Raw genomic sequence first — 24,245 nt, forward strand, 5'->3', positions numbered from 1 at the left:
GTCACATGCCATCAAAAACTAGGTCAGTAGGTCTAAAAATAGAAAAACGTTGTAACCTCTCTAGAGGCCATATATAACACAAGATCTTCATGAAAATTGTTCAGAACGTTCACCTTGATGATATCTAGGTCAAGTTCGAAACTGGGTCACGTGCCTTCAAAAACTAGGTCAGTAGGTCAAATAATAGAAAAACCTTGTGACCTCTCTAAAGGCCATATTTTTCATGGGATCTGTATGAAAGTTAATCTGAATGTTCATCTTGATGATATCCAAGTCAAGTTTGAAACTGGGTCATGTGCGGTCAAAAACTAGGTCAGTAGGTCTAAAAATAGAAAAACCTTGTGACCTCTCTAGAGGCCATATATTTCACAAGATCTTCATGAAAATTGGTCAGAACGTTCACCTTGATGATATCTAGGTCAAGTTCGAAACTGGGTCACATGCGGTCAAAAACTAGGTCAGTAGGTCAAATAATAGAAAAACCTTGTGACCTCTCTAGAGGCCATATTTTTCATGGGATCTGTATGAAATTTATTCTGAATGTTCATCTTGATGATATCTAGGTCAAGTTCGAAACTGGGTCACGTGCAGTGAAAAACTAGGTCAGTAGGTCTAAAAATAGAAAAACCTTGTGACCTCTCTAGAGGCCATATATTTCATGAGATCTTCATGAAAATTGGTCAGAATGTTCACCTTGATGATATCTAGGTCAAGTTCGAAAGTGGGTCACATGCTTTCAAAATCTAGGTCAGTAGGTCAAATAATAGAAAAACCTTGTGACATCTCTAGAGGCGATATTTTTCATGGGATCTGTATGAAAGTTGGTCTGAATGTTCATCTTGATGATATCTAGGTCAAGTTCGAAAGTGGGTCACATGCCATCAAAAACTAGGTCAGTAGGTCAAATAATAGAAAAACCTTGTGACCTCTCTTAAAGGCCATATTTTTCATGGGATCTGTATGAAATTGGTTTGAATTTTCATCCTGATGATGTCTAGGTCAAGTTCGAAACAGGGTCATGTGCAGTCCAAAACTAGGTCAGTAGGTCTAAAAATAGAAAAACCTTGTGACCTCTCTAGAGGCCATACTTGTGAATGGATCTCCATAAAAATTGGTCAGAATGTTCACCTTGATGATATCTAGGTCAAGTTTGAAACTGGGTCACGTGCCTTAAAAAACTAGGACAGTAGGTCAAATAATAAAAAAACCTTTTGACCTATCTAGAGGCGATACTTTTCATGGGATCTGTATGAAATTTGGTCTGAATGTTCATCTTGATGATATCTAGGTCGAGTTTGAAACTGGGTCAACTGCGGTCAAAAACTAGGTCAGTAGGTCTAAAATTATTAAAATCTTTTGACCTCTCTAGAGGCCATATTTTTCAATGGATCTTCATGAAAATTGATCTGAATGTTCACCTTGATGATATCTAGGTTAGTTACGAAACTGGGTCACGTGCGGTCAAAAACTAGGCCAGTAGATATAAATTTAGAAAAACCTTGTGACCTCTCTAGAGGCCGTATTTTTCATGAGATCTTCATGAAAATTAGTTAGAATGTTCACCTTGATGATATCTAGGTAGAGTTCAAAATAGGGTCATGTACCTTCGAAAACTAGGTCAATAGGTAAAATAATAGGAAAACCATGTTACCTCTCTAGAGACCATATTTTTCAGTGGATCTTCATGAAAATTGGTCAGAATTTTTATCTTGATAATATCTAGGTCAAGTTCAAAACTGGGTCACATGAGCTCAGAAACTAGGTCACTATGTCAAATAATAGAAAAAACGATGTCATACTCAAAACTGGGTCATGTGGGAAGAGGTGAGCGATTCAGGACCATCATGGTCCTCTTGTCTTTTACTTCCGCTCTTGCTAATTACTGCTATCCAGACTAATGACAATTTGCACGGTGTCATAACGAGGTGTTGAAATACACAAACACACGCTGATAGCATAATTTAAGCTCCCCCTACTTCAGGTACTTGCGAGATTTTCCCGAGAAGTGTGAAAGCAATTCAGATTATCCAATACACCAGAGTCGATTGTGTTCAGCTAATTAACGCCGCAGTTACGTCTTTGACACTTAGCGTTTAATTGTCAACATGTTCGAGTGCAAAAAACATTGTTTTATAAAGAAACTGCTGATTACCCATGCGATTAATTGGAATATTATTTGCTATCTATGATAAAAGAACGACGTGTAATGTATTAAATACCTTAAATTGACTTCCATTGATGAATTGATTTGAATTATATATTTCTAGTTTACACAGTTTACTTTCAGTTTTATTCGAGTGAGATACTAACATTCACCGAGTTGGTGACTCGGTGTTAACAATAAACACTACATACAAAATATAACCAAAATTTGGCGGGTTACATTTACAGCACCAGCTTGATTTTTGAAAACGACTTTTTTCAGAATTTTGTAATGGAACAATAACCACTGTATGGGAAATGATCTAACTAAGAAAATGAATGGTCACATCAATGTTCTTTACCTAGAAACAAGAAAATTACAGCCACCTTTCGAATCAATCACCTTGCGGTAGGAAAAGTCTTCCCACTTCTCCCTAAAGTCTCCCCACTTCTCCCTAAATCAGCTTGAGGGAGAAGTGACTTCTCCCAAAAAATTGGACTTAGCTAGACCCCTGCTATCAGATTGTTTGTTTACAATGTTAATGGTGTTTTTAGCTCACCTGAGCACAAAGTGCTCAAGGTGAGCTTTTGTGATCGCCCTGTGTCCGTCGTCCGTCCGTCGTTGTCAACAATTTGACTGTTACCACTCTAGAGGTCACAGTTTTGGCCCAATCTTAATGAAACTTGGTCAGAATGTTACCCTCAATAAAATCTTGGATGAGTTCGATATTGGGTCATCTGGGATCAAAAACTAGGTCACCAGGTCAAATAAAAGGAAAAGCTTGTTAACACTCTAGAGGTCACAATTTTGGCCCAATTTTAATGAAACTTAGTCAGAATGTTACCCTCAATAAAATCTTGGACGAGTTCGATACTGGGTCATCTGTGTTCAAAAACTAGGTCACCAGGTCAAACCAAAGGAAAAGCTTGTTAACACTCTAGAGGTCATAGTTTTTGCCCATTCTTAATGAAACTTAGTCAGAATGTTACCCTCAATAAAATCTTGGGCGAATTCGATATTGGGTCATCTGGGATCAAAACCTAGGTCACCAGGTCAAATCAAAGGAAAAGCTTGTTAACACTGTAGAGGCCACATTTATGACTGTATCTTCATGAAACTTGATCAGAATGTTAATCTTGATGATCTCAAGGTCCAGTTTGAATCTGGGTCATGTTGGGTCAAAAACTACGTCACCGGGTCATATCAAAGGAAAATGTAGTTAACACTTTAGAGGCCACATTTATGACCATATCGTAATGAAACTTGGTCTGAATGTTAATCTTGACAATCTATAGGTCAGGTTCAAATCTGGGTCAGATATGGTCAAAAACTAGGTCACTAGGTCAAATCAAAGGAAAAGCTTGTTAACACTCTAGAGGCCACATTTATGACTGTATCTTCATCAAACTTAGTCAGAATGTAAATCTTGATGATCTTTAGGTCAAGTTCGAATCTGGGTCATGTCGGGTCAAAAACTAGGTCACCGGGTCAAATCTAAGGAAAAGCTAGTTAAGAATTTAGAGGCCACATTTATGACATATCATAATGAACCTTGGTCAGAATGTTAATCTTGATGATCTTTAGGTCAATAGGTCAGGTGAGCGATACAGGGCCTTCATGGCCCTCTTGTTTTTACTTTTAGGAGAAGCGGGTCAGTGCCCTTTGGAGGGGGAAAAAACGCTGTAAAACTAAGAAAAGGGGAATTTTTGTTGGTGTTGAAATAAACAAGTTTCAAGTTTATTGATAAATTCAGGGCCCATAAGAGCATGTGACATGACATATAACACAATGTAGCATAGTAATACCAGATGGCAAGACAACTGTTATATAATCAAATAAGTTTTTCAAATGTGGAGAATAAGACATCCATTTTTGACCAGAAAATGTTGAGCGTTCAATCCCCAGAAAAACTGACCTACCAAAATTTACAGCAGACATTAGGTCCCTTCCTAGACAAGTTTACTCTCGCTGTGTGGCTGCTGTTTAATTTCTGACATTTGAAATGTCCGGACCCGGACCCTTGACTCAAAGGTCAAGGTCACAATTGGAGGTCAAATGTCAACTGGGCTTTTTTCCTGTCCGGTCCATAACTCTGCCACCCATGAAGGGATTTTAATATTACTTGGCACAAATGTACCTCATAATAAGACGATGTGTCATGCGCAACTTTCAGACCCCTAGCTCAAAGGTCAAGGTCACACTTGGCAGTCAAATGTTAACATAGCATGAACAGGGTCTGTTTCGTGTCCGGTCCTTAACTCTGTTATTCGTTAAGGGATTTTAATACTACTTGGCACAAATGTTCCCCATGATGAGACGACGTGTCATGCACAAAACCCGGACCCCTGGCTTAAAGGTCAAGGTCACAGTTGGAGGTCAAAGGTCAATAGTTTTTTTTTCCTGTCTGGTCCAGAACTCAGTCATCCATCAAGGTAATTAAAATTATTATATTACTTGTCATAAATGTTCCCCATGATGGGACGATGTGTCGTGCGCAAAACCCACAACCCTGGCTTAAAGGTCAAGGTCACAATTGGAGGTCAAAGGTCCACAGGGTTTTTTTCCTGTTGGGTCCATAACTCTGCCATCCATGAAGGGATTTTAATAATACTTGGCACAGATGTTCCCCATGATGAGACGAAGTCATGCGCAAAACCCGGACCCCTAGCTCAAAGGTCAAGGTCACAATTGGAGGTCAAAGGTCAATAGGTTTTTTTTCCTGTCCAGTCCAGAATTCTGTCATCCATCAAGGGATTACAATATTACTTGCCATAAATGTTCCCCTGCATGAGACAACGTGTCATGCGCAAAACTTGTGCCCTTAGTTGAGAGGTCAAGGTTACTATAAATAGCTTATATTGTAACTTTTTATTACTGGCCGTAAGGAAAAATCGAGACCACTTTTCTATGGTACAACATGCATGTTACATCCAATTTTTAGGTGTATTTTAAGCTATCTCTACCTGACAAAGAGTTTTATGTGGACTAATATTATATATGTGCCTTCCAGTAGGGGACTTTGTATTGCATGGCAATACTTCATTAACTTGTTATACTTGTATAAAATTGATAAAATGCTCGGCAGAGCCTTACATTTTGTTATTTTATTCCACTTGTTTAATTAATTCAATATGAAAAGACACTCATGCAATATCCTATAATGTAAGTACCAGTAGCCTTGTGGACTGCCCTTATGTATATGTTAAAAGCCCCCATTTAAGAAGTTTTTAGTTAATTTCATTTTTACGTATAATATGTGAAAGAATTGCTTTAAGGCAAACAAAATAGATAAAAGTATGGTATGTTAGGTTATTTTCAATTCACTTATATATGATATCACCGCTGATGAAACAAGAAAATATTTTTACATTAAATGTACCATTTATTTGTTCATACTTTATTTGTAACATCTTTTAACAAATGAGATCTGTCAGGTAAACCTACTGTGTTTATGTGATCATTAAGTAGAAAAAAGACAGGACTGCATAGGCAAGCCTGCCAGAAAGTGAATGTATCATTTTACCATGGAGCCTGAGGGAAATAGGTGGAGAGCCTGTGTGTAGCAGTTTAATTAATTATATATGATGGACAAAAACATTTTGCACACTGTAATCAACTGCCATGGTCCAGTTAAATTGTTAAGAGGTTTTTTTTCGGAAGTGAAAATTAACTGGGATTAAAGACCCTTACACTGCGAGAAAATTGCTGCATATAAATGTCCTCGCATTTGATACAAACTGTGGGTGGATTTGTCTTTGATTTGTTTGTTTAATGAGCAGCTCATTTGAAACAATTGCCAGCTGTTTCCCTGCATCAAAGGATTATTGTGCATGTTGGTGAATACTGGCATTGATTAAATGATTCAGTGGTGTAGATAGTGTATCTCTAGGGTGAAATTCTACTGTAGGGTGGAGTTTTTAAATGATGCAACCATTGTCATTTTCAATACTCTAAAGTTGTATTTTTTGCTGGAAATCTAAGAATGGAGTATAGAAAAAGCAATGTTAAGGATTTTATACATATTTCGTTGTATTCATTAAACTGAGGATTTAAAGTTTGCTGTGAAGATTGTTGAACTATATCCAAATGATGTTGATTTCTTGACAAAGGTTTGCCTGAAGCTGTGATATAATAATAAAAATCATAAACTGTACCAGGTATAGGTAATTCACTTATGTTGATTTTAAGATTTTCATAATATATAGTTACATCAAAGGAATTTTATTCTATTTTATGCTCCTCTCCAATTTTTAGGGGAGCATGATTAAATTTATTGCTTTGTCCATATATTTTTGTGTCCATCCTGACATTCTTTTCTGAGCTATTTCTCAGAAACCACTTTCTGGAATTCTTTGAAACTCTGCAGGAAGCTTCACTACCAAGAAAGGATGCATGTCCTGGCATGATGTTTATTGCAGAGTTATAGCTCTTTAATGGTAATTTTTGAATATTTTTTTTCTGGATTACTTCTATTCTTTTGGATGAATTTGAATGAAACTTAGGAATGATCAGTATGAAGCCTTGCTGCACATTTGTTATAGATTTTATGGTGCAACAATTTTTGGACTGAGTTATGGCTCTTTGTTCTTTAGACATAAAGTCTATACAGAGATTCTCGTCTTACATTCATCTCAAAAATCACCTGCAGGGAAAGCTTCAATGCCAACAGGAGGTTTGATGGTTTTCACTGAGTTATGGTCCTTTGATTTTGCTACATTTAGTCTTCTATAGCATTATTTTTAATAGCTCTACTATTCACTGTGATGAGCTAACTTGCATTGTACAGGTTCCATAACTCTGTTTTGCATTTTTAGCCCGACTATTCAAAGAATAAGTAGAGCTATCCTACACACCACAGCGTTGGCGCCGGCGTCACACCTTGGTTAATTTTTTCGTACCAGTCTACATTTTGACAAAACCTTTTGAGATAAAGCTTTGAAACTTTCAACACTTATGTACCATCACCATGTCCAGTTCTAGGCAAGAGTACATAGCTCCATCAAGGATTTTGTCTGAATTATGGCCCCTTATAATCTTGGTTAAATTTTTGCGTACCAGTTTATATTTTGTGTAAACTGCTTGACATATGGCTTGAAACTTTGATCACTTCTTTATAATCATGATATCCATCTGTAGGCTACAGTACATAACTGTGTTGAATATTTTGGCTGAATTATGGCCCTTTTTTGACTTTGATATTGGTTAAGTTTTTGTACAAGTCCACGTTTTGTCAAAACTATTTAACGTGGCTTTGAAACTTTGAACACTTGCTTATCATCAAGGCTTTGTTCTCGGTCCGATACTGTTTATACTCTATATCAATGACCTACCATTGCACACAAACAAGTCGTCTGTTGACATGTTTGCAGATGATACTACAATGTCTGTGTTTGGTAAAACAGTAATGGAGGTACACAATACACTGCAGACAAACGTTGATATTGTTGACAAATGGTGCAAAAGCAACTCGATGCTTCCAAACATATCAAAAACTAAAGCTATGTATATCACTGCTTCCTATAACAACAACAAAATAAAAGAGCACACAAGATCTAACAATATACAAATGCTAGGTCAACCACTGTCATACTTCTCAAATGAGAAATTATTAGGAATTCATGTTGATGAACACCTAAACTGGAAATTCAAGTTGAACAAACCCCAAAAAATGTAATAAACCAATTTATATCTTCTCTTACTATAAAAAAAATACCTAAGCTTACATTCACGAAAGTTATTTTACAATGCCTTCATTCTACCAACACTTTGATTATTGCTGTACATTTGGGGGAACCCGCAATGATGAGCTATTAAAAAACTGTTCTAAAATTCCAAAAACTGCTGCAAGAATTATTCTCAACAAAGATTTCAATGCTCCATCATCAGAATTATTTCTTGAACTGAAATGGATGACATTTCCTGACAAAATAAAATACAAAAAGTCTATCATAGTATATAAATCAATAAATATTCAATCGCCTTGACTATCTTACTTCAAAATTTAACCACCCAAACCAACATTGATTGCGAACTGAGATCAAATCAAAACAATGAACTAAAGGTACCAAAACCAAGAATAGAATTTTTTCGTAAATCTTTGAGCTACTCTGGATCCACAATCTGGAATAAAATCGTATAAGATCATCTGACACTCTTGCAAAATTCAAACAATCCTATCTTCAGTGGCACTTTTCTCAACCAAAATTACTATCAGGAAATACTGCCTACCAAATTCTTTAAGTTTCTAGATGTACAGACTTTTAATCAGGGCTTCAGAAATTTGCCGGTTTGTCGGTTTTGGACCGATTTTTGACTTTTCAGACCGATTCGTGAAGTGAAAAAATGAAAAAAATCGGTCCCGTAAAAATGGAGAAAAGAAAAATTTCGGTCTGATATCTCAATACACAATCACCTGCCAAGTAGGAAATTGTTGGTCGCACCTTCAGATAATCAATAAACGTGTCAATAGGTCTGATTGTCACTTTGATAATCGGTCCGTAATTAGCGTGTGACGCAATCAGTGCTCGCGCGGCACATCTTAATGTTTGCAGACAGCCAACTGCGGTGTATTAAACATTTTTGACTGGTTTCCTAATGTTTCTGACTGGATCCAAATCATTTCGACGGGGATCCACTTCTTTTATTTAGAATCCGACGGATGGTTTATTTCAAAAGGCTATGTTTGATCACGGTAACAAACAAATGGTCGCTGCATTTAATCAAAGAGCTATAATTGTACATTATAGGTCTTTGATTTAATGAGACATCACACGGAAAACCAATAAAATAATTTTTATAATTACTTGATTTGAAAAAAATACATGATTCATTTGTTGGGGCTCCAGTTGAAACAAATGCAGAAAATTGTCTTTGCAACCAGACTGTACAAAAAAGAAAAAATGGACGGGCAACCACGAATGATAAAGATAACCGGAGTGGCACTGTATATCAAATTGGTCTTTTAAAAAACGTTTCAAAATGAAATTTTGTTTACATCAGAAGAGAACATATAACTTTATAAAATGTAGTTGCTTATTGAAGTACAACGTAAGTGAAATGAAATATCCGTGGCCAACCCGCGTGACGTTTTGGTACTATATATGCGGGAAATTCGATCTCGGCGTTCAAATAATGTACACATTCGGTCCGCGGCAGAGTATTCTTTAAATACTGAGGCTGTTTAGCAGAGAATATGTGTCGTGTAACTCACTTTGACGCATTGTATTTTATAGAATTCCGTCAAAGAATGAGGAAACATCACAAAGTATCTGCCGTGTATACGGTATCGAAGTCACGTGCGTTGGCTTTTAGACTAGTTACGCACACGGTGTCAATGCCTCGTATTATCTCGGAAAAACATCGAAACTTAAACAAAGTAACGATCACACATAACACTGAATAACTGTCTTCATTGTATGGTAACGCGCGTTGACTGGTAACTCATTTTGAGTGCATGACATGCTTATTTCTTTACCCTATCAAGTTTTACAAAATATGTAATATTGGGAATGCGGTGGGTGGGGTAACGCCAATGTCAGGATTTTCGTTTCGGACCGATTGAGTTATCAAAATTTCCGGAGCCCTGCTTTTAATGTATGTCAGGATATTTTTGTTTGTTTACACATGTATATAATTTTGTTGTAATTGTAGTTATGGATTATATCATGACAGTTGCTGTCATGTTTGGTAAAATTTTTCTCTCATTATTGTTTATAATCATGTTTATTGTACTTGTACATATTTATACAGTGGACCATATTGTAAATTGGCTCTGCCAAATATGTCATCCACTATAAATAAAGTCGTTACTTACTTACTTACTTTATCTTTAGCCAAGTATACATAACTCTGTCAACTATTTTAGCTGAATTATGGCCCTTTTTGGACTTGGAAATTGGTTCAGTTTTCATACAAGTCAATGTTGGGCCAAAAGCTACTTTTAAATAGTGTGACAGAAGGGCGTCGGTTCAAATCATACCGAGATCCAAAAAGAAATTTTTTTCTTTTTTTCTATTTTTTTTTTTTAGATAAGGTCATTTAAATGCCATTTGGTCAAGGTCAAGGTCACAGTTACTAAAAATAGATTTTTTTTTCCTCTAAAAGTATATTGTTTTCTCAAAGTGATCATCAAAAAGTGGTTTTCGCTTTATAAGTTTAGTTTGGATCTACTTACTGCCTCCAATCTTTGTGTACAGCAAGCTTAACTGAAAAATTCACTTTAAATGATATTTGGGGTCACTGTTACTAAAAATAGAAAAATGGCTTACACTCAATATCTTTAGTTTTGGTACACTTATTGTCAGTATACTTAGTGTGTAGATAGCTTTTATCTAATACAAAAGGTTGGGAATGTATTTGAGGTCACTTGGATCAGGGACAAGGTCATTGTAGCTAAAAATAGAAAAATGGGGTCATATTTGAAATAAAAAATAGATTTTTATGCTGTGGAACGGAAGGCTATCGGTTCAAATCTCACTGAGATCCAAAACATTTTTTTCCTTTTTTCCTTTTTTTTTCGAGACAAAAAGGTCATTTTAATGCCATTGGGTAACTAAAAATAGAAAAATATGGTCATAGTTATAATAAAAAATATATGTATAATAGAATATGCAGGTTTTTTTTTTTCGGCCGTTTTTATAGCCGTTATTGGGCTATATTCCCAATGCCAAAATGAGTGCAAAAATTCCCAGTCTACATTCTGAAAAAAAAAAATCATCAAAATTGCACAAACATTGACCAAATTATAGACAATTTTGTAATGGAAGTATGTTAGAGGTTGTACAGTGTGAAACAAGTGTTTGAGAAAGTGCTTAAACACATCCTTACTATATCCTATGGGACTAAATATTTTCCAATTTGGAACATTTATGCGTCAAAATTCCCAATATTGGGGGTATAGGCTATGTTCCCAAATCAGAAAGAAAAAACCCTGATATGACCATTATTTTTAAAGAACCTGTTGGCGTGATGCAGTTACCTGGTTTTCGTGGAATTTCCGTGTTTCTTGTCTTTCATTGTCTTAAGGTTCACTCCTAGAGTACTGAAGCGATTTCATTGAAACATGCAGTTAGTGTAAACCGTAGTTAAAGGAAGTGCACAGCACCAGGATTATATCATTTACAGAAGTTCTTGCAGAAATAAATCTCTATTAATTTTGTACATATCTAAAACAACATACATCACACTTCTACTCATGGAACACCATGGGGTTGAACGGGAACATCCACTGGTTCATATCCTCCACTATCTCTTCCTTGTTGGATACATTGTAACTTGTTGTAAGTGGTTTAACCTTCACCCTTCTAAATTTCTAACATGGACTGGTCCATCATCCAATCTTGGCAGTACCATTTATTGTTCGAAGGGGTGTTCACTGAAATTTACTGACTGCATAGCGAACAGGATGTGTAGGCTGATCTTGGTCTGCGCTGGTCGCAAAGGCAAATTCATCTGCCACCAGCAGGCTAAAGGTTAAAGTTACTATGAAAGATTAAAGATAATGTTGAAGAAATTGCTTGTGATGTATAAAACCTGTTTTTATTTTCTTGACCGCAACAATTGTTGTAAAATTTTATGACAAGGCCTTTAGATTGCCTCTTTGTAATAAATTTTCAACTTTTATGTGTCAGATATATTTGGACTTGGGTTATACAGTTAATGGTACCATAAAATGTTATATTGCCATTTTAATGTAAAATATATATGCTTCTGTTAACATTATTACCATCAAATGCAAACTTGGTTTGATTTCTAATACATTTGTCAATATTTGAACAACTTATAGCCCAGGCAGTCGATAATGATGTATCCGGTCTCTGAAAATATGACTAGTTCAATGTTTAATAATGTATTCACTTAATATATTATGGGTCAAAAGTAAAAATGGTTTATCAAGTTTAACAATACAAATGCTGAAATTTTCTGATCTGTTGTTTAGAAATCATGGACATTATGCATGGGCAAAAAACTATGGTATTGCAGAACAGAAGTATCTGCATTGCAGCTTAAAATTCTGTCAATTGTCCATGGAAAGTAATATTTTCATGTACATTTTGCATGATTCTTTTCATTGAATCAGTCATGTTCATTTATCATACATTTGATTCTTTTTAGCTCATCTGATTTTTTGAAAAAAAATGATGAGTTATTGTCATCACTTGAGCGGTTGTTGGCGTCGGCGTCGGCGTCGGCGTTGCCTGGTTAAGTTTTATGTTTAGGTCAGCTTTTCTCCTAAACTATCAAAGCTATTGCTTTGAAACTTGGAATACTTGTTCACCATCATAAGCTGACCCTGTATAGCAAGAAACATAACTCCATCTTGCTTTTTGCAAGATTTATGGCCCCTTTTGGACTTACAAAATCAGTTTTCTGGTTAGTTTTATGTTTAGGTCAGCTTTTATCCTAAACTATCGAAAGCTATTCCTTTAAATCTTGCAACACTTGTTCACCATCATAAGCTGACCCTGTACAGCAAGAAACATAACTCCATCCTGCTTTTTGCAAGATTTATGGCCCCTTTTGGACTTAGAAAATATCAGATTTCTTGGTTAAGTTTTATGTTTAGGTCAACTTTTTCTCTTAAACTATTAAAGCTATTGCTTTTAAACTTGCAACTCTTGTTCACCATCATAAGCTGACCTGTACAGCAAGCAACATAACACATCTGCTTTTTGCAATAATTATTGCCCCTTTTGGACTTAGAAAATCATTTTCTTGGTTGAATATTATGTTTAAGTCAACTTTTCTCATAAAACTATCAAAGCTATTGCTTTAAAACTTGCAACAGTTTTTCACCATCTAAGTGGACACTGTGCATCAAGAAACATAACTCTATCCTGCTTTTTGCAAGAGTGATGGCCCTTTTTAGACTTAGAAAATCATGGGTAGGACAATATTTCTATTATACAAAAAAAATCAGATGAGCGTCAGCACCCGCAAGGCGGTGCTCTTGTTTAGCTCACCTGTCACATAGTGACAAGGTGAGCTTTTGTGATCACCCTTCGTCCGTCGTCAGTCCGGGCGGACGTCCGTCAACAATTTCTTGTCTGCACGATAGTGGTTTCATTTATGATTTTATTTTAACCAAACTTGCACACAACTTGTATCACCATAAGATCTTGGTTTCTTTCTTGAACTGGCCAGATCCCATTATGGGTTCCAGAGTTATGGCCCCTGAAAGGGCCAAAAATAGTTATTAGCTCATCTGATTTTTTGAAAAAAAATGATGAGTTATTGTCATCACTTGAGCGGTTGTCGGCGTCGGCGTCGGCGTCGGCGTTGCCTGGTTAAGTTTTATGTTTAGGTCAGCTTTTCTCCTAAACTATCAAAGCTATTGCTTTGAAACTTGGAATACTTGTTCACCACATTAAACTGACCCTGTATAGCAAGAAACATAACTCCATCTTGCTTTTTGCAAGATTTATGGCCCTTTTGTACTTAGAAAAATACCAGATTTCTTGGTTAAGTTTTATGTTTAGGTCAACTTTTCTCCTAAACTATCTAAGCTATTGCTTTGAAACTTGGGATACTTGTTCACCATCATAAGCTGACCTGTACATCAAGAAAAATTACTCCATCTTGCTTTTTGCAAGATTTATGGCCCCTTTTGTACTTAGAAAATATCAGATTTCTTGGTTAAGTTTTATGTTTAGGTCAACTTTTCTCCCAAAACTATCAAAGCTATTGCTTTGAAACTTGGAATACTTGTTCACCATCATAAGCAGACCTGTACATCAAGAAACATAACTCCATCTTGCTTTTTGCAAGATTTATTGCCCCCTTTTGGACTTAGAAAATTTTTTTTTTAAGGTTAAGTTTTATGTTTAGGTCAGCTTTTATCCTAAACTATCAAAGCTATTGCTTTAAAACTTGCAACACTTGTTCACCATCATAAGTTGACCCTGTACAGCAAGAAAACATAACTCCATCCTGCTTTTTGCAAGATTTATGGCCCCCTTTTGGACTTAGAAAATATCAGATTTCTTGGTTAAGTTTTATGTTTAGGTCAACTTTTTCTCTTAAACTATCAAAGCTATTGCTTTGAAACTTGCAACACTTGTTGACCATCATAAGCTGACCCTTTACAGCAAGCAACATAACTCCATCTGGCTTTTTGCAATAATTATTGCCCCTTTTGGACTTAGAAAATCATTTTCTTGGTTGAGTATTATGTTTAAGTCAACTTTTCTCATAAACTATCAAAGCTATTGCTTTAAAACTTGCAACAGTTTTTCACCATCATAAGTGGACACTGAACATTAAGAAACATAACTCTATCCTGCTTTTTGCAAGAATGATGGCCCTTTTTAGACTTAGAAAATCATGGGTAGGACAATATTTCTATTACACAAAAAAAATCAGATGAGCGTCAGCACCCGCAAGGCGGTGCTCTTGTTTTGACCTTGTCTGCACAAAAGCAGCTTTATTTATGATTTGATTTTTACCAAACTTGCACACAACTTGTATCACCATAAGATCTTGGTTCGTTTCTTGAACTGGCCAGATTCCATTATGAGTTCCAGAGTTATGGTCCCTAAAAGGGCCAGAATAAGGTATTTTGACCTTGTCTGCACAAAAGCAGCTTCATTTATGATTTTATTATGCCCCCACTTTGGGTGGGGGGGCATATAGATTTGCCCTTGTCCGTCCTTCCATCCGTCCGTCCGTCCTCCCGAGAATGTTGTGTCACGCCTAGCTCCAAAAGTATTTGATGTAGAGTCCCAGAACTTTACAAGAATGTTGGTCAGTATGTGTAGTTGTGCACCTGGGGTTTCGCGTCCGGATTCATTCAGTCGTGTAGAAGTTATGGCCCCTGAGTTTGTAAAAATTGGTCATTTTAATGTTGTGTCACGCCTAGCTCCAAAAGTATATGACATAGAGTCACAAAACTTTACAGGAATGTTGGTCAGCATGTGTAGTTGTGCACCTGGGGTTTCGTGTCCGGATGCATACAGTCATGTAGGAGTTATGGCCCCTGACTTAGTAAAAAATTGGTCATTTTAATGTTGTGTCGTGCATAGCTCCAAAAGTATTTGACCTAGAGTCACCAAAGTTTACATGAATGTTGGTCAGCATGTGCAGTTGTTCACTTGGGGTTTCGCGCCTGGATTCATTCAGTCTTGTTGGAGTTATAGCCCCTGACTTGGTTAAAAATTGGTCATTTTAATGTTGTGTCGTGCGTAGCTCCAAAAGTATTTGACCTAGAGTCACCAAAGTTTACAGGAATGTTGGTCAGCATGTGCAGTTGTGCACCTGGGGTTTCACATCCGGATTCATTTAGTCGTGTAGGAGTTATGGCCCCTGACTTAGTTAAAAATTGGTCATTTTAATGTTGTGTTGCGCTTAGCTCCAAAAGTATTTGACCTAGAGTCACCAAAGTTTACAGGAATGTTGGTCAGCATGTGCAGTTGTGCATCTGGGGTTTCGCGTCTGGATTCATCGAGTATTGTAGGAGTTATGGCCTCTGACCCGGGAAAAAATTGTCATTTTAATGTCATGTAGTGGTAGTGGGGGCATCTGTGTCCCATGGACACATTTCTAGTTTTAACCAGATTTGCACACAACTTGTATCTCCATAAGATCTCAGTTCCTTTCTTGAACTGGCCAGATTCCATTATGGGTTCCAGAATTATGGCCCCTGAAAGGGTCAAAATTAGCTATTTTGACCTTGTCTGCACAAAAGCAGCTTCATTTATGATTTGAATTTAGTCAAACTTGCACACAACTTGTATCACCACAAGATCTTGGTTCCTTTCTTGAACTGGCCAGATTCCATTATGGGTTCCAGAGTTATGGCCCCTGATAGGGCCAGAATTAGCTATTTTGACCTTGTCTGCACAATAGCAGCTTCATTAATGATTTGAATTTAATCAAAATTGCACAAAACTTGTGTCACCATAAGATCTTGGTTCCTTTCTTGAACCGGCCAGATCCCTTAATGGGTTCCAGAGTTATGATCCCTGAAAGGGTAAGAATTAGCTATTTTGACCTTGTCTGCACAATAGCAGCTTCATTTATGATTTTGTTGTGGGGAATAAAAATTTTGGTACAACCGCTGTCTTGTTTAACAGCCTGTCTATACATTCGTTTAATAGTTTGCTTGGAAGCAGTGGTTAGCAGATTACTAGTAGTAAACTATTACGTCAGAATTACTGACACGTCAGGATGACACCACCCTTTACTTAGAAAGGGAAAATAAAAACACAAATACTGAATAAATTTGAAATCCAACCAAATTTTTACTTATCTTTCTAAACTAATATTTTACAAAGTGATCTAAATATACAAGTTAGAAAAATGCCAAAAATACTGATAAAGATGACAAATCAGCTTATTGAATGAAAAGATGAAGTTCTTAAAGTTCTGTCAGAAAGTAAATAATAATCTCAATAAATGGTATTATTAAGTATCGAAATGAATTTTGTGACTCTGTACTTTTATGACTCTGTGCCTAAAAATAACAGCAATATAAATTAATTACCAATATTTACTGAAGTATTTAAAGATGAAAATCTGAAATAATTGCTGTTAAAACAATAGAATTTAAGTTACTTAATTAAAGAAAATTACTTACTAATTTAGAGAAAAGTTACAATGAATTTAGTAAAAATCTTAGGTTAAATAAATAGCCAAAAATAAATACAAAATTAATTAATTATTAACTACTAAACCCTAAAAGAGTTTTTGAGTCGGCTAAACGCTGAAAGCGTTTTGACGAGTCCTTGCTGTTCAGCGATTCTCTAAATGGACCAAATAACACAGTGAAGGGATGTAGTTCCATTAGATTTCTCAAACTTCAAACAGTTCACTGCATGAATGAAGTTAAGTTGTGTCAATTTCCTTTGCTATGACCAATATACGATGTAATCTGTCATATTTATGACTTGTAATTGTGCAATACTCGAATGTAACTCATTAAGCATAAATGTGCATTTTATGAATTGCGCAGGCTTACAAAGCTTGCGTAACATCCAGCGAAAGACAAAAAAATAGTTCCACAGGGCTCCAGATTAGATGCGTATTAGCGTAAATTACGTATAGAAATAATGCAAATACGCATGTCTAATAATTTCTAAGCATATAAAAACGTATATAAAACTACAGAAATGCACACAATGCTTTTTTAAAAACAAAATCTGAATCGTCTGGATGCGTTAGGTAACATAGCCGATCAGCCTTAATTCTTCCACATTGAACGTATACACGCATCGTATGATTTCTATAAACTTTGCATGGGTTGAATTTTGCAGTCAGTAAATGGATAAATTATCGGAAGAAGAAGCTCTTAGGCCAGCATTTTTTTATTTTCTGGTTTACGGGAGATTTTTCAAAAAGTTTGGGTCGGGGGGGGGGGGGGGGGGGGGGACAAATAAAAATAAAAATAAAAATCCCAATTTTGAGGAGTTGACCAAATAAATAAATATAAAACGTCCAAAAGGATACAATCTTTTATTTTTTGTAAACCACAGAAAACGAAAGCTTGCAAGCTTAAATTGCATACACACTCACAAATGAACTATTCTGAACTGGTTTATATCTCATCATCTCAGTATACTGTTGTTTTCTTTATGTGTAGCTTGTATGAATAATGCAATTTTCAAAGTCACCAAGATATGTATTATTTGTGTTTTTGTATGTATCTATTTTGTAGTAAAAATATACTAAGTCTTGTGGTTTTTCATAATAAAATATACAGATACCACAGTTGACATATCATAAGAACATGACATAATGTTTATTATATAAACATGAATAAAAACTGCTATTAGAATGGGGATATTCAATGACTATTTTAGGTCTGCATCCTGCATATTAATTGGCCTTAGATAAAACGTCTTAAAAGACAGGCATGTCATACTAGAAAGCAAAAATTACAAATTGATAAACTGGCTTTAAAAGTAAATGGCTTTGGTTAAGTTTTAGTGGCTTAAATATTGTTTTATATTTTGCCGATTGTCACTGCCACCTATATTGTACGACAAGTCAAAACAATCTGAATTTTGGTTCAGCTAAAATGTGTACAAAATAACAACCTTATCGGTAGATGTTCAAACAACAGTATCGGATATTTATAAGATTCGTCACTGAGATGGGACTTGGACTTAGTAAGTTATGAGTCCGAAAAAACATTTATTACTGAATATGTCATTATGTGTTCCTTAGTGTCGAAGGCACATGTGGCATACAGTGTCTGAATGTTTGTCCAAAACATACTTTCAAAGGGTCTTCTTACAGATTTTATCGGTATACTTCAAGTGAACAGGACTCATGAGAATATTGCTGCGAGTTTCATGTTTGATAATTATCTTTCGAGTTACAGTACCTGGCTAGAACTTTAGTCAAACTAATTTGACACGATCTAGGAAATATTGAGATAATCTTTTCATATGAGAAATATCTCCACTCGGATTAGATTGCCTGTAAAAATATTAAACAACCATTAATCTGACTGTCCAATTATTTCGATTACATGAAGTTTGAATTTTTTTTATCACATGTACATTTGTATCTTTGTCAAGCATTTGCAGGGACATGTGTCATTTTACATTGAAATGCACTTTGTTTTGAACAGAACTACTGAAAATTATAGTATTAGTTATTTTTTCTACTCCAACCCCCAAGACTTCAAAGTAAAAAAAAATGTGTTTAGCAAGTTGATACTCACTTTTGCTCTTCCATTTTGCCATTTCTTTGGTTTCTTTTCTTCTTTTCTTTTTATCAAATGTGGTATTTTTCTGACAGTCCCACATGAATTTGATCGTTGTCCAATTATAATATACAGACAACAAATCTCGTACATGTGATACGCCAGATTTTCCAACATCTGGACAGCATTGATAGTGAAGGTCATTTTTCGTATGTGATTATTCCTATGTTGAGCTTTAGGTTCTGTAATTTCTACTCAGATCCAGTTTACTTACAATACTTGTTATCTCTGCAAACTTATTCCAAAGATTATTGTCTGTTAACTTGTATATATTTCCTGTTTAATTTCACACAGTTTACATTCATGGAGGCCGCCATTTTCATGCGTCTGCTGATCTTGATTAAAAACCTCTACCTTACAGTTAAACTTTTATTTTTGGCAGCAGCAATTATGGACGGTCGGCGGATAAAATGAAAATAAAAGTACTGAAAATCACTTTTATTTTTATTTTGTTTTGTCAAAAAATAGGGTCGGCGCTCCGGTAAACCAGAAAATTAAAAAATGCTGGCCTTACTGGTGTGTTTAGTTACTACAGATATTAAAAATGATTTTCTTATTTTTCGAGAAATAAACAAATCAGCGAAACATTAAATTGTATTTTCTTGTAGTTTTTGAAATCGAAAGTAGATCGTCTATGTTTGGATGCTTTCACGAAACGAAACAACTTTTTTATGAAAAGATTTAAATAAGAGGTAATTTAACCGTAAACTTCAATGTCAGATACTGCCAATTGCTGCTAAATGTCTTCGTATCATCACAATTTGTAAAATATATTGTTGAAACTGGAGAAAAGTGTAATCGTATCCGGATATAATATTTTGGGTAAATATCGAGATGTGTTATGAAATTTTAAGAAAAAAACTAAAAACAAACTGAAACTGGTAGACTATACTGTCAGTACATCAATCATTAGCCGACTCAGGCCCTTCAGGCCTTTGATTTAGATGTTTTCAGTCCAAAAATTCCTTACAGAGTGAAGAAATGGCTCTGAAATTCTACTGAGGTAAACTCTTCCAGAATGCATTCAACCATGAAGGATGTAAAGTACATTCTGATTGGTCAGCATTTTTCTGATAAGCCATTCAACATTTATCGTACATATCAGCTATGACCTTGACAATGTTTATGTAAGCTCTTTGTCTATAATCTAAAAGTAGCTCAAAGTTCTTTCATAACTGGTCTTACTAAAAATAGCTGATGTAAATACAAAATGAAAATATGTAATATCAGTTGCAGTTTGTTGCAGTAAAGATAAACTGAAAGTACTGATGACTATGAAGTAAATAAGCAATAATAAAGTATCAAATGAATATACTGAACTGAATGATCTGTCTAGGTAAATCAGCAGTCTTTAATAGACTAGCTGAATGCCCTTAATAGCCTAGCTAAAGTCTTTGCTTTCAAAACTTAAAATACCATACTATTTGTAAGTACAAACATTTATGATGAAATATTAGACTGTTAGATGATATTATGCAATACTGAAACTATGTATTATGTAACATTATGTTGTAAAAATCCAACTTTACAACAATTTGATTTTAACCAAATTTGCGCACAACTTGTATCACCATAAGATCTCGATTCCTTTTTATATGCCTGAAGGGATGTATTATGTTATCGCCTCGGTGTCCGTCTGTCTGTCTGTTGGTTAGCAATTTCCCTTCCGCTCTGTAACTCTTGAACACCTTGAAGGATTTCAAAGAAACCTGACACAAATATTCACCTCATTGAAATGACGTGCAGAGAGCATGTTTTGGATCCTTCTTGTCCTTAAGTGCAATGATAACAGGTGAGCGATATAGGGCCATTTTGGCCCTCTTGTATATCATTCTCGTTATTTAAGAGAATTTGATAGATGAAATTTTGGCTGAGATTCATCTGTTTACTGGGAGTGGATTCAATCACTGACATTTTTTTGTGACTGTAGAGTCAGTTTTTAACATTTCAGTACCAGTATATGATCCTTTTATAGAGACAAGATTTTGAGCCCTACCTTTGTGAATAAATTTGAACAAGTGCCTGTCATTAAGATGGAGATCTCTGATCATTTTCACCATAATAACACCTATGACAGCAGAGATATTTTGGGTAATTGACTGTTTCGGACATTTTGGCCAGTTGGTATTGACAGGTGATTACCACGTCTACTTTACGGCATAGTGAGAGCACTTTCACTTACTTAACAAATCCAGTTAATATAACGATGTTGAATATTTACTGGCTGGCGTGTAACATTAATAGTAAAGTTATTTTACATGTAATTTGCATAGGTGGATGGGATTGTTCGAAATTCAATGCAGACCAGCTATGCTAAATAGATAGTAGAATTTAATTCCCACTTTAAATAGCCGAGTAGGATTATCTGGATAAGGATTAGTTAAGGAAAATATTGGGCGCGCAATCAAGAAATTTACCATAACTATTTAAATAAGGTTAAATAGCTGTGTATGTACATCCAAACAAAAGTACTTACTATCAAGTGATCGTTTGTTATTACAGAGAGATATTACATACCTGTATCAAGTGGGTTTAAGATTGTAATGAGAGAAACATTTGTTTTGAAAAGAGATGGATTTGTTACAAGTGTTTTGGAGATACAGCTAAATTAGGTAAACTGAATGTAGGTGGAGATATAACAGTCCTTTAACTTAATCTGTATGATTGTTGTTGTGCTGCAATCATTTCATTTAAAATAATTATAATGCACAACTTTAGACTTTGGTACAATTACCACATTGTCTACAAAAAAAAAACAATTTGGCTAAATATAGAAACATTAAATTCATCTTTTTTAGCTCATCTGATTTTTTGAAAAAAAATGATGAGTTATTGTCATCACTTGAGCGGTTGTCGGCGTCGGCGTCGGCGTCTGCGTCGGCGTTGCCTGGTTAAGTTTTATGTTTAGGTCAGCTTTTCTCCTAAACTATCAAAGCTATTGCTTTGAAACTTGGAATACTTGTTCACCATCATAAGCTGACCCTCTATAGCAAGAAACATAACTCCATCTTGCTTTTTGCAAGATTTATGGCCCCTTTTGTACTTAGAAAATATCAGATTTCTTGGTTAAGTTTTATGTTTAGGTCAACTTTTCTCCTAAACTATCAAAGCTTTTGCTTTGAAACTTGGAATACTTGTTCACCATCATAAGCAGAACCTGTACATCAAGAAACATAACTCCATCTTGCTTTTTGCAAGAATTATTGCCCTTTTTGGACTTAGAAAATCAGTTTTCTTGGTTAAGTTTTATGTTTAGGTCAGCTTTTATCCTAAACTATCAAAGCTATTCCTTTAAAACTTGCAACACTTGTTCACCATCATAAGCTGACCCTGTACAGCAAGAAACATAACTCCATCCTGCTTTTTGCAAGATTTATGGCCCCTTTTGGACTTAGAAAAAAATATGAGATTTCTTGGTTAAGTTTTATGTTTAGGTCAACTTTTTCTCTTAAACTATCAAAGCTATTGCTTTAAAACTTGCAACTCTTGTTAACCATCATAAGCTGACCCTGTACAGCAAGCAACATAACTCCACCCTGCTTTTTGCAATAATTATTGCCCCTTTTGGACTTAGAAAAATCATTTTCTTGGTTGAATATTATGTTTAAGTCAACTTTTCTCATAAACTATCAAAGCTATTGCTTTAAAACTTGCAACAGTTTTTCACCATCATAAGTGGACACTGTACATCAAGAAACATAACTCTATCCTGCTTTTTGCAAGAGTGATGGCCCTTTTTAGACTTAGAAAATCATGGGTAGGACAATATTTCTATTATACAAAAAAAATCAGATGAGCGTCAGCACCCGCAAGGCGGTGCTCTTGTTTTCATTTAACCTAGTTTCTTTTAGATATGTAAATGAAGTATGCAACTGTAATATTGTTATAAAAATTTTATGCTGTTGTTTTTGAAAGAAATACAGTCTGGGCTGTTGTATGTTTTTAAAATGTAATTAAAAGATGAAAGGAGTTTTGCCTAGCTGGAAGGCATTGTTCTAAATTAATGGAATGGAACTAATTATAGATGTTGCAGAGCTCAATTAATTATAGATGATTGAGTGTTGGAAATATACTTCTTTCCAGATCAGGCTATTAATTCTGGCTGGTGCCTCCAATGTCCTGGATTATTCATGTATTCTTCAAGTACTGTGAAATCATTTTTATTTGCGTAGGACGAATTTTTGCTTATTTCGCGCTAGAACTGATGCGCGAATTTAAGACCGCGATATTATTATTTTTTAATTTATTGTTTCATTTATAAATCGAAAATGGGCGAATTAAAGCCCGCGAATTTTTTTTTTTGCGCGAAATTTCATGCCAGCGAATTTAAATGATTTCACAGTAGCTTGAATCATGTCAAAAAGTGCATTGTGCAAAAAGTGTTGGTTTTTTTGTAAACACAATATTATTGTGTTTGCACTTGGATTTTCATTGAATTTAGTAGAGTTTGGTACCATGACTGACAATTGTACGGCGGTATATTATAATGTAATTTTAGTCGGTATGGTACCAGAGTGTAGTAAACAAGATTTACATGATTGTAGGTACTACAAGTCATTCAACTCTTGTTAAAGGAATACCACTCATCCCTAGAATTATTAGGTACATATGAGTCGCGCCATAAGAAAACCAACATAGTGCATTTGCGACCAGCATGGATCCGCGCAGTCTGCTCAGGATCCATGCTGTTCGCTTTCAAAGCCTATTGCAATTAGAGAAACCGTTAGTGAACAGCATGGATCCTGACCAGACTGCACAGATTGCGCAGGCTGGTCTGGGTCCATGCTGGTTGCAAAATGGACTATGTTAGTTTTCTCATGGCACGGCTCAATTATTATATGTCAGTCTGCCCATTTAATACAATAAATCCTCAATTGAGTGTATTGAAGTGATTAAGCAAAGAATGTAAAATAAAATATATATTACATTTATTCCCATAAAACAAGGGCTTTTTAACTGAATGGACAAGGGAATTGGTTGGCATTTTAACAGGAAAGCAGATTCAAAGTACATGTAATTTAATACCAGCTAAGTTGGTAAAGACATGCTGACCTATGTTTCCCTGTTTATGGTCAGTTACATTCCATGTTTACTAGGCCTCCTTGCCCTACAGTGGACTAATTGCACATACATTGTATACTTATGTCTAAACAAATGTCTTAAAGATAGTGTTATGTTGAGATTTGATATAAACGCAGGGATTTGTTCAGCTTTAAAAGTTTGAATTATGATTCATCTGTTTCTTGTTGATTTCATTTTGGCTTGAAACGTCATGAAAACTGATTTTGAGATTTTTGCTTTTTAAATTGTTAAGAGATTGAAGGATGACAGATATTTTCATTGACATGTATTAGTATTGACTCATGAAATCAATTGAGCCGTGCCATGAGAAAACCA

The 24,245-nt window shown here is 35.3% G+C and overlaps 1 protein-coding gene across 15 annotated transcripts in view; it reads left to right on the plus strand.

Moving 5' to 3' along the window:
* Positions 1 to 24,245, plus strand: part of LOC123525167 (KN motif and ankyrin repeat domain-containing protein 2-like) — a 76,240-nt gene that overhangs the window by 14,807 nt on the left and 37,188 nt on the right. For 4 of the 15 annotated variants that reach the window (XM_045303989.2, XM_045303987.2, XM_045303986.2 and 1 more), the window contains exon 1: positions 21,166 to 21,460. The exons of 1 other annotated variant lie outside the window; for it this stretch is intronic. The gene's annotated coding sequence lies outside the window, so the exon portion shown is untranslated. Of the gene's footprint in view, positions 1 to 6,033; positions 6,307 to 21,163; positions 21,461 to 24,245 lie in introns of those variants that run through there. 10 more of the 15 variants (XM_045303991.2, XM_045303992.2, XR_006681412.2 and 7 more) reach the window with 6 other exon arrangements.

The sequence above is a fragment of the Mercenaria mercenaria genome, chromosome 3, assembly GCF_021730395.1.
Source record: "Mercenaria mercenaria strain notata chromosome 3, MADL_Memer_1, whole genome shotgun sequence".
NCBI classification, from domain to species: domain Eukaryota; kingdom Metazoa; phylum Mollusca; class Bivalvia; order Venerida; family Veneridae; genus Mercenaria; species Mercenaria mercenaria.